The 12,682-nt window shown below is 33.9% G+C and overlaps 1 pseudogene; it reads right to left on the bottom strand.

The window, feature by feature from the left end:
- Positions 1-319: 319 nt before the first annotated feature.
- LOC111764888 (small nucleolar RNA U109) lies at positions 320-419 on the bottom strand (annotated as a pseudogene).
- Positions 420-12,682: the final 12,263 nt, after the last annotated feature.

The following is a 12,682-nucleotide window of genomic DNA, read 5'->3' as shown; positions in this document are numbered from 1 at the left end:
GTGGAAATTAAACTACATACATTTAAAACAACCAATGGGTTAAAGAGAAAATCAGGAGCAAAATTAGGAAATATTTTGAGGCAAATTAATGTGAAAATATAGCATAACAAATCTCATGGGATGCAGTGAAGGCAGTGTTGGGAAGGAAATATATAGCTCTAGGTGTTTACATTTAAAAAGAAGGAAATTCTCAAATCAGAGACTTAACTGAAAACTAGAAGAACTAGAAAAAGAAGAGCAAATGAAATCCAGAATGACAAGAAGTAAGGAAATAAAATGATTAGAGCAGAGATAAACAAAATAGAACTTTAAAAATAGAGAAGGTCAACAAAACCTAATGCTGTTTCTTCAAAATATAACATGTTATGGATATATTACTGCTTTTTAAAGGAATGAGGAGCAGGGATTTTCACATGCAAGCCATAGGAATTTTGAATCAGTCTCGAAGTCACATATTTTTTTTTTCCAAATAGTGTTCTCTAAAATACTTAAATTTTTAAGTTATGTCAAGCTCAAATTTCACAATACTGATATGGTTCCTATCAGTAAAAGAAAAAGCCGTCTGGAACACAGGAATTAGAGAAGAAGCCCCATTCCAACATTGTTCTGGGAAAGATAAGTTGAGGATTACTTAGAAAAATTGCCAATATAAGGCAAAAACATTTTCACAGAATTAGTGGAAAAATGAATAAAGGCAGAGAAAAGAGAAATGCTCAGGTGAGGTCTAAGGGCAAATTTTTGTTTGATGTCTATGTATTGGAAATAAAAAAAATAAGATTAAACAAATTATAACCCACCAACCACCTATATTAGTTAGCTAAATGGGTACTGATGCAAAATACCATAAATCTGTTGGCTTTTATAAAGGGTATTTATTTGGAGTAAAATCTTAAAGTTACTAGGCCATAAAGCATAAGTTACTTCCCTCACCAAATTCTGTTGCCATGTATTGGAAGAAGATGGCTTCTGATGGCTACAAAGAGTTCAGGCTTCCTGGGTTCCTCTCTTCCTGAGTTTGTTTCTCTCTGGGCTCAGTTGCCCTGCTCTCTCCACAAGGCCAGGTGTAGACCCTCACGTGATCCGCTCTGTCTCTCTTCCCCAGGGCTTAATTCTCTCAGGTCTTAGCTGCTCTCCTCCTCTGTATGCTTACTTCCAGGGCTCCAGCTCAAAAATCTCCAACTTCCCTTCTCTATGGTGTGGTTTCTCTGTGAATTCCTACCCCCATTCAACATCCTACTGACATGGTCAAATTCAAGCCCCAACCATTATTTAATCAAGTAATAGTGAAAACTCTGACTCCAGTATAATCTAGTATGCCCAGAGGAGAATAGTTTACAAATATAATCCAATATCTATTTTTGGAATTCATAAATAATGCCAAACTGCTACATCACCTATTCTAAATAGCCAGAATTTATTTGAGTATAACATTATAAAATATTTTTAAAATGTTCATTTAATTAAATGTACTAGTTCACTGGGAACACTTCATGGTTTTTCTTGTATATTTTAAAAATGCCATGAAGGGAAGGTTTTACATAAATATTAACTGAATGACAGTTAGGACAAAAGTTTTTTTGTAGATGTGATAAAAAGAAGAATTGAAAGAAAAAATACAAAGTTGGTGAATATGATGTAATCAATCTATTATCCTATATATGAGATATGTACTCACAAGATAAATAACAGTATTGATACTATATCTTGCCATCAGATCAATGAAGTACTTGCATCCACAATGGTCAGAGATAAATTAAATAATATTTGGAATCTGAAAGTATATGTTTAGGGCCCAGCTGTATGATTAAAAGCTATGTGTGATTTAACCATTCTGTCTAAAGTTTACTCCCTTTTAAAAGAGCAATATATGTAAATGACCAATTAGATATAATGAAAGAAGTCAGGGAATCTAATTAAATATATAAACAACTATATTAAAATGTCCTTTAAATATTTCAATTTTTCTCATAAAATATCTTGCATAACTGAACTTTTACCAACAAATAAATTTATTTTTAAAAATTAATATTTGCTCTCAAATATCTTCAGGTTTTCACCCATTCAGAAAGGTCTATCCACAAAACTCTCCAACTAGCCAAAACCATCCAAAACAATTGAATACACCATGAATCTTTAAACAAATGCAACTTTGGCCATTTCTCCTTCCAAGCAAACTGGACAATCAGGTACTCTGCTCAAGTTTCTGCCTATTGGTAGGATATTCCTTGCCCACTGTCCTTCAGGTATGTGCCAGAAAAGAGGTGTAGTTCTGCAGCTGTCCACTTTTGGGTGGGGTCTATATATCATACAAAACCCTCTGTAAGCAAGGCTCAAGTTTTCTCTTCTTGTAAGTAACTCCCCAAAAAGTCATAGCTATGCTATGGTAGAAAGAAGGTAATGTGGGAGTAGTAGGGGCTGTGGGTGTTTGGCCACTACTTCAGGCAACTTACTTTTGCCTCAGGGCTTGCTAGAACCTGATTTCTTATAAAATATGTCCATTTGATGATGGAGTGCTGCAGTGCACTCCCAACATAATGACTTTTATGATCAGACAACACCCTTTTGCTAGAAAGTATCTCAGGTCTCATTAAAATTAGGTGATTTATGGATAATTAAGCATTAGTCTCTCCTAAGGCCCAGTAGCTAGCCAAAAGCTCTTTTGCTGAAAAAAACAAACAACAATGAAAAACAGTTGTTATCTGCAGAGGAGATCAAGAATACTGTGCCAATATCTCATGTATCTGTGTTTTTCATATAGACACCCGACAAAGGCCCCAAACAGCATGTGCGTTTGTCATGAATACTTGAAACACCATTGTATAGGCTGGATCATTTTGTGGTCTAATTGACAGAACAGCGTGCAAGGCAGTTTGGACCTGCAGCAAGACCTGCTCATGTTCCTGTTGCCTTTCAAAACCAGCAGTTTTGGGTTATTGCATAAGTGGGCCAGAATAGTAAACCCAAATGAAAATTATGATGCCTCCAAAATCGTCATAGGCCAACTAGGCATTCTGTTTCTTTTTTGATTCTATGAATGGCCAGAAACAACAGCTTATCTTTTACTTTAAAAGGATATCTAGACATTGTCCTCTTCACTAGATGCCTAGACATTACAATGAGTTGGAAAGCCCTGGAATTATTTTCAGATATATTACCTATATTCTAACATGCAAATGTCTAAACAATAAGTCAAAAGTAGTTGCTACTCTTGCCTGCTAGTTCCAAGCTGCATAGTGTTATTAATATAATAGAACAGTTGGATGTCTTGTGAAAGGGTAATTCTATCAAGGAATCTCCAGATGAGATTAAGTCACAGGGCTGAGTATTTGCTATACTCCTGAAGAAGGACAGTGAAGGTGTTTTGCTGAACTTCCAAGATGAAAGCAAACTAACAAATATTGAAAAAAATTGTTTGCCAAATCAATAGCTGCATACCAAGTAGGCAGGGATGTGTTAATTTGTGAAAGCAATGATACTATAATTGAAACACCATCTGTAATTACAGTAACTTCCTGGTTTACTTCATGATAATATACTGTCATCCTCAAAGATCTTTCTGTTTTCTACACAGGCCCATAGGAAGGTTGAAGAGGAATGTGATGGACTTACCACATCTGTATCCTTCAAGCCCCTAATGGTGGCCTTAATCTTCATCGGATATATGTAAATCTATTTCTGGACTCTCTATTCAGTTGCATTGATCAAGATATATATATATATTGGCAATAATGCCATACTCCAATGAAAATTTTAGAGTTTAGAAAATTCCTAAAATCACAAAATTCCTAAAATCAGAAAATTCCTAAAATCAGACTCCTCTAATTTTAGTCTACATTTTCTAAGTAGTTCAGACTATCTTATTTCTTTGCTTTTGCATATAATTTCTAAAATCTGCTTTCCCATTTCTGCAAAAAAATAGTCATTAAATTTTATTTAGGTTGCATTGAATCTATAGATAAAATTATGGTTACATTAAGAGAATATTTGCTCTTGAATGGCTCCCTGCCAATATCACATTTCTTTCTTTATTTTATTCAGATTTCATGACCAGCTTTTATGATCCACTAAGATAGTCTTGGTGTGGGACCCAGGGATTCACATACTTTTCATAATTATGATGAATTCCTTATGTATATAAGCAGGTATTAGTCTACAGATTAGTATATTGTATGCCCAAGATGAGGAATAAAACATATAAATGTAAACCCTGTGATTTCACTTTGGCAGTCTTCCAATATTCTATTGGATAGAATATTAGTTATCTATTTACTGCCCAAACTCTTGGTATCTTGTCCAAAAATTTATTCCTCTGTCAGATTTTCAATGAATTTAGAGTATCTCTCAAGCCGCTTATAAGTGTAGCATGTTTAAATTTCAATAAGAAACCTAATAATTTTTATTAAACAGTTATAAATTATGTCATAGGTTATGCTTTCATATTAGTTTATAACATAAGTATGTATGGAATTGTTGGGGAATTAAGGAATTTATATTCCCCATAAGAAGAAACTGGATTTCACTGAATTTATGATATTAATCTAATGCCACATATCTAGTATGTATTGAGCTAAGTCTATGGACTAGAAAAATAATCCTTTGATTATTTTTCCAATCCTGTGTCATATGATTTTTCCACTGAGGGATAATTTTTTACTGAAAGTCACAGTGAATTCATATATGCATGTATATCTTAAAGTTCATTGTTCCAGAAAATTTCATGAGTTTATTATGAAAAAACAAGTCTTGTCTTCCTGCTTTCCTTTTGCAGGAGAGTTGTGTTTTCTCCTTGTGCATCTCTTCTGTACTCTAAGAATTATTTAATGAACTAGCATAAGTATTCAAGTACATAATATTCACTACATATTGTAATTGAGTAAGCAGTTCAGCTTCAGAGGTAAAAGTTTCTTCATTACTTTCACAATATTTTAGAAAGTTTAATCCTCAATGTCAAACCAGAACATGTGTGCTAATATTTAAATTTGAGATAGTGTGTTCTAGTTATCACACATTGGATTTTAAAAATTGAATTGCTTTACAATTCTAACTGACTAACAGAAAACTATGTTGATGACTTGCAGGGCTTGATTCACATATAAAAGTAAAATTTGTGACAAAATAGCATAAAGAATAGGAAAGAGAATTGTAACTCTATTCCTCAAAATTTAATAATCCATAGAGCAACCTTTATAGAGAAAGAAGACTAAATTGCCAAATAAGAGATGAAAGAAGAGATAAAACTATAGTTTCCCACAAGTATTTAAAAGATAGAAATAAAATGATATAAACAACCTTTAGCTCTTAAATTTAATAATTGTGATTAAATGTACAATTTCTTAAAAATGCTCACACCAGAAAAATAGGTTACTTGACAGGCCTATATCCAAGAAATTGGATATTTCCTTGAAAACCTTCCATGAGGGAAAAAAAATATAGGAGTTGTTTTCCAAAAGTGAAAAACCTTGCTTTTCTATCAGTTTAGGAAGTATAAAAGCAAGAAACACCTTGCTTTTCCATCAGTTTGGAAAGAAGACTACATGAAAAGTCTTCAACCATGACAACCTCTTGGGAGAAAGTACAGAAACAAGTTAGATGAAACCTGAATTCCAGGGTTACTCACTTGATAAATCACTCTTTCCTTTCCATAGTTCTCTCTTTTTTAAATAGGTCTATGCATATATATTGATATATTGACAAGATTTAGCTCGTATTGCCAAAGTCACACTGTCTTGTCTCAAAAGCTGTAGAAAAAGCCTGTCTGCAATGAATTCCTTTATGACCCTTGTTATTATTTTTTTAATATGTATGAAAGCTATAGAACCTATTTTTTCTCTCATAACAATAATATAATTTTGTGGAAGAACAGTCATATAGAATAGTGATGAAGAAAATGAGTTCTACAGTCATCTTGTCTGGGTTTGACTGTATGATTATTCTATAACCTGTTGATTGACTATGAACAAGTTGTGTAATCTCTTGGTACCCCAGTTTCATCATTTATAAAATTCATATTTTCATTTTTTGAGGCACTATTTTAGGTGCTGAGATCCAAATTGAACAAAACAGGTAAGAATATTTATTTCAAGAGTTTTCATATTGGAGGAAACAGAAAATAATCAAAAGGCATAAGGAAAATATATGGAATGATGAATGGGATCACTTATGGAAAGCAAATACAGCATGACTGAGGGATGGGGCAGGTGTGATTTTAATTAGGGTGGTAAGGGATGATATTATAAGGAAGAGAATGAGAAAATATCCTTGCAATTAACAGGGTGGAGGGAAATTTGGGATGAAGAAAAAATTGAAGAAAACCCAGGCAGCATCAGGACTAATGAGTTTATTGAAGCATTAGTATGTCAGTGTAGTAGTTCCAAAGTGCGCATGAAGATATTAATATAGTATAAGTTCATACATGTAGGAAGGAGGGCAAGAATAATTTAAGTCTGGAGGCTTTTATAATAAAAGTTTTGCTTTTTACTCTTTCTGTGGTGGGAATCTTATAGGTTTTGTAAACAAAGGAGAAATGGTCCAACTCTTTAACGTCAAATCTCTGGCCTTTCATTGAGATTAGACTCAAAGGGTATAAGTTAGGAAACAGGAAGGCAAAAATAATTTAAAGAGTGGGATGATGGTTCTTTGGGTCATGGAAGCAGTAGAGAAGGTGTTGAGAAATTGTCACACTCCAGATATATTCTGGTTATGGAATCAACATGACATGTGGATGGACTCGATTTGAGGTGTATGACATAGAGAAACTTCTAGAATGATTCTTAAGTCTTTGCCTGAAGAAGTAGTAGGATGGTTTTTCATTATCTGACATTAAACTGTAGATATTGGAAGTACCTACCTGAGAGTTATCCTGTGGAAATAAATTATGTAAATTATATATCTAAAACTCTTTAAATATTTTCTGGCACTCAGTAGGGTCTGAGTAAATATAATCTAGCTTTTTCATTATTATATAAAATCAACTGTTTACAAACAAAACTATTGGTTGTATTTTCTCATGTCTCTTCCAGTCTTAATTTCTTTATCATTATTTGAGTAATTTAACCTTTATAATAGAATTTTGCTATAGCACCATGAACAGAAGAATATTGTTTTAAAAATACTTCAGACTACATCTTACATAAAATATGATATGCACTAATATAAATAGGGAAAACAGAGGAACAAGGCAAACAATCTACTGTTTTTACATTCCACAAAAGTTATATTATATTCAATAATTGCGGTCACCCCTCGGGCTGAAGTGTGGTTTGCTGGCCTGGCGAGGGGCGGCGGCCGCGGCAGGCCAAGCCGCTGCCCCCTAATAGGGTGGCTGGTCGGACTCACCTCCACCCCTGAAGGGAGCTCGGCATGGGCGCAGAGTGCCCTTGGGTCTCCCCTTCTCGGCAGCCATGCTTCTGCGGCCGCCCCTCCTCCCGGATGGCGCCACATGATGCCTGTGGGGCGGCACCCTTCTTTTTCTTTCTCCCTGCGCAGGCGCAGGGTGGAAAATTCCAGTCTGCCCTTTTCCCCTCCCCCGACAGCAGCAACAGCCAGGCGTGGGCGGAAAAATCCAGTCTGCCCTTTTCCCTCCCCCCACAGCAGCAACAGCCAGGTGTGGGCGGGAAACTCAAGTCTGCCCTCCACCCCAGCAACAGCAGCCACCAATCCCTAAACCCTGCCCCTTCCCCCAGCAACAGCGACAGCCAATCCCTAACCACCACCCCTTCCCCGTCCAGTACCGCCCACTGACCTTTCGCCGGCAACCAATCAGAACAGGGCGTGGCTTCGACCAATCAGCCTTCCCCAGCCCCTATAAAACTGTTGCCTCTCCCTCAGTAAAGTGGACTTGCGTGTTTACCTTGTCTCCATGGTAGTTCTTCTGCCGTGCGCCCTCCAGTCCTGAGAGCCCCCGACAAGGGCCTGGCCTCCCTTGTCCCCAGTTCATCGCCTGCTTCCCGGGCAACCCCTTTGTCGCCGGCTTCGCCGGGCGACCCCGTCAGCTGAACCGCGCAACCCCTGTGAGACCGATCCCTCGTCTGCTGCCGGACCGACCCCTCATCCCAAGCGGGACCGATCCCTCGTCCCAAGCGGGACCGACCCCTTGTCCGCAACCAAACCCCACCTCTACCGACCGAGCAAGCCGCCGCAAATAATAACATCTTTAATGTTTTCTAGACTATCTTAAGAAGGTAAGGGAGTCAGAATTTATTGCAATCTGAAGCATGCCCTGAACTTATTATTGTCTCAAATATTGGAGGATATGTTGAACAAGGTTGCAAATACAAACCAACAGGATACATTTTCAAAATCACGGACATATGCATAAATGAGGGCAAGAGCAAAATAAAGACCAAAAACAAGAAAAGAGCCTAAAATATAAGAATAGGCTCATTGCATGTACATGACGTGAGATTAGTAAAAATATATATATTATTAAAATAAATGCTTAGCAAGACATCTCCAATTGCAAACATAATGAAGTTGAATTATATTAAAAATAAATGCTGGACAACCTAGAGTTCAGAGCAAAAAGAAGATGTAACAAAAATTTATATGGATATTATATACAAGTTAAAATATTCATATAAATTCAGGATGTAAAAGAAATTAATGTACTTTTAATTATTTGAATAAATTAATGAACAGTGAAGAACTAGTGAAAAGTCAGGAACATTTTACTCCTAAAATAGAGGTTAAACTGTATTTTAATCATTCAAAAATACTTTTGGACAAAAATAAAATACAATTTTACCAAAAATTTAATATAAATTAGAAGACAAAACACTTGAATTCAAATATATTTATGGATATATATAAAATAAACATCACTTAATTTAAAAATGAAATAATGAAATCCTTGGACAAGCAAAGAAAAATACATACTTTCTTAAATATACATTGAAAAGTAGAGAAAACTAAAATTGAAATTCCAGGATATGCCGACTAATTTTTAAAGGAAATTTTAGTAACATACCTGAATAAAATTTATGGACAGACACAAAATTTGGTCTCATTATTCATTTTTAGGTTTATAACTTTTCCCTATCAAACATTTTAAACCAAGAGTTTTAACCCTCTAATTCATTTTTTAAAGTAACATAACAAACTTGTGCAAATTATTAGAAAGTAAATGAATTTTTAAAAAGTATACTTAATCCAAGAAATACTAAGTACTGAAACTTGTTGACATCATAGAATGGTAGGGTTTCCAAATATTTTTCAGGTGGACATTGAAGTGATATTACTGCGTGCAATATTTTTTTTTTACTGCATACACATGAATTTACAAAACTTCAAGGCTTAAAACATTGCAAAGGGAACTTATTGATTTCACTCATGTAGCAAGAAAAGATTTACCTCTCAAGTTTAAATGACAAAGGAATTAAAGTTTATAGTCATGAGTGGAACCTAAAAGAGTTAGGAAATGTCGAAAATTCTGTATGTGTATATAAGCAATATGTATAGATAATGCATGTCTCATGTAGAGGACAATGAAAAAAATTATTTATAATTCAAAATATTTTCAATGTTTTTCAATATTCACATACACTTATTTCTAGAACATAGTTCTATAACAATATTTTACTTTGCTCTAAGACCAAAAATTAAAGTGCCATTTTTCCTATTTTAGCTGCTAATTTATGAATAAGATTAACCATAAGTATTTATAAAACAGCGGTGAAAATTTTCAAAAGGAAAGCTGTTGTGTATTCAAAATTCTGCAAGAATTCAGGTGTTCTGATGGTTGTGACAAAAATGTTTTAGTACTGCATTAAATCTTTCCATTTTTCTTCTGATTTAATCTTTATAATAACTCTATTGTTTTATAATTATTATTTTTCTTATACATCTGAATAAACAAGATATAAAGCTTCAGTGATTTACTGAGGGATATACAACTAACAAAGATGGGAGATCTATAACCTAAAACATAGACTGTCAATTCTAAAGCATCACTCTTAACAACTGTGCTATATTTGTTCTCTACAGAGTAAATGGAATGGAATCTAAAAGTGTTCTCTATAATAAAATTTTCTGAATTTAGAATGTGCATGGTGGGTTCTGTGATACAATTTGAAAACTAATACTCCATATTTGTGCACATTATTTGACCTATAAAATATATATATTTAAACCAAAGTTTTACATATATTTCATGGCATCAAATAACTATGTAGATAATAAAAACACATTCTTAGGAAATGCTCCAGGTCATGATTGGTCAAATAGAGTATGTCTCAACAGAAATGCAAACTATTTAAAGGATGCCACTTTATTTATAAAGAGACCAATTACCCACTTATGGACAAAATCATGAGATTAAATATTTAGCACACTGTGTTACTGTCATTTCAATTGCCTCTTCTCCATGAAGCTAATGAGAGCACTTTTTAATTCTTTCTTCCAAATACTATCAATATATGGATTCAGCATGGGGATCATCATAGTATAAAACACAGAGGCACTTGATCTTTTCCCAGGGAGCAGGAATTCTTTGGTTTTAAATAAGTAAAAATCATGGTGTCCTAATAGATGGTGATTTATTGTGATTCTAGCAATGGAAGAACATATTGTTGATGTGGAGGTAGTGGCCACTGGAGGTGTGGAAGTCAGGGAGAGGGAAAACAGGTGTAATACGGGGGCATTTTTGGGATTTAGGAATTGTTCTGAATGACATTGCAATGACAGATACAGGCCATTATATATTTGCTATAACCTTCAAAATTGTATGGGAGAGAGTGTAAACTTCAATGTAAACTATAATCTATGCTTAGTAGCAATGACCCAAAATGGGTTCATCAATTGCAATGAATGTACCACACTAATGAAAGATGTTATTGATGGGGAGTAAATGTGGGTGGTGTGGAAAGTAGGGCACATGAAAATCACCTATACTTTTTGCGTAACATTTATGTAATCTAAATATCTTTAAAAAAATAAAATGTCATTTTGTGTTTCACTTGCAACTCAAGCAGATGTCACGGTGACAGTGTCATTTTCAGGAATTTCTGAAATTGTTACCCCAAACTCTAATTATTGAAGTGAGTGGAGTGAAAAAGCAAAATGCTTGTGGCTCTTCTAGATGTACAAACGGGCTGTCATTGCTTTGACCTAAATGGACATGGCAGTAAATTTTAAAAAGGACTTGGAGTTTTCTCTTTTCCTGACTCTTCTCTTAAAGGGTAAAATATCAATATTTAGAATGGAAAGATGAATTATTGTAATCTAATGTATGCAAGTTTAAAAAAATATACACCTTTATGAAATCACTGGGGAAAAATGTGTGCCTTGTTTTGTTCACTTCATCCTTTTCTATGTGTTAGGTTGATGGCGATGGTTATTTCATTCTTTAATTATTGTTTTGTTTTCTCCTTTGTATCTGAAGGAGCTTTAATTTATTTCATATCCATTGTTTCAACTCTGCCATTTCTGGAGAACCTTTTAATTATTAGTACTTATCTGCACCAAGAATGTACACTCACTGTTTAAGTATGTTTTAATTTTGCAGTAAACTGCTATTCAAAGATTTCCTTTTGAAAACACCATCCCTCCCTAATTTTTACATTCCTTACTGTTTTACTAAATATTAAGTATTCTTTAACAATTTTGTTTCTCATGTGTTTGGGGAACAAAAATAAAATTAATCTCTCCTTATATCAGAAGTTTGTTTAAAATTCATAGATCAAATGTGCCTTAATGATTTTTTTCATATAGGATTCAAACAGTGATACAATTGAAATTTTAATATACATCACTGGAAATTTGCTTCTTTGTACAACATATTGCTTATCTGGAAAAATAAACCAATGTACAATATTTTTCTACTGTATTTTCAGAACTTTTTGTCTAATTTTTCCTGTTTAAGCTGAAAACATGTATTCCATTTGGAAAGTAAACAATTTAAACACCAAAAAGTTGCAAAATTTGAGGAAACAAGTTAGACTATGAAATACAAATTCACTATAAATCATCATTTGAATATTCTGCAATAGTAACATATACATTGCATAATTAAAGTGAACTTGACACTATTATAAATACTTCCATTTATTAACATATTTATCCAGATGAAAATATTACACCATAGGTATTATTATTCTAGACATTTTTAGATTATAAAGAGAGCCCCCAAAATTAAGTAACTTATCCAGATTCATAGCCATTAAATATTGTGGGTTTTGTGATTTAATGAAGATTGGTTGACATTCTCAAAACTTTATATTCCTACTTATAATCAATTTCAGAAAGCAGTAAAAGGTAATGAATTCATCATAAGTAGTGATAAAATGTTTTAATGTATCACTATTCTTTTGTTTCCAATATTATTTAATGAAAAAGACAGATGAGAAATTAAAACCTGAAGCTATCTTACTGGTAATCACTCATTAATATTAATTTTTAGAAAATATGTTGTTGTTGTTGTTTTTAGCTTTAATAAAAAGGTGTTTATTTGCAGTAAAAACTTACAATTACAATGCCCTCAAAAGCTTAACTCAAGTTGGGTTCTCACTAAAGTCAGTTGCCATGTATTGAAGCAGGTTAATCACTGATGTCTCCTCCTTCCTCTTGAGGTTCCATGGGCCCAGCTTCTTCCCAATCTCAGGTGTAGGTTGGCATAGGGTTTCACTTTCTTATAAAATTTTTCCCATTTTTTATCATCTTTTTATAATGATACATAGGTCACACAAAA

Source organism: Dasypus novemcinctus, chromosome 10 (assembly GCF_030445035.2).
Source record: "Dasypus novemcinctus isolate mDasNov1 chromosome 10, mDasNov1.1.hap2, whole genome shotgun sequence".
NCBI classification, from domain to species: Eukaryota; Metazoa; Chordata; class Mammalia; order Cingulata; family Dasypodidae; genus Dasypus; species Dasypus novemcinctus.
This window is presented reverse-complemented; position numbering and strand designations above follow the sequence as displayed.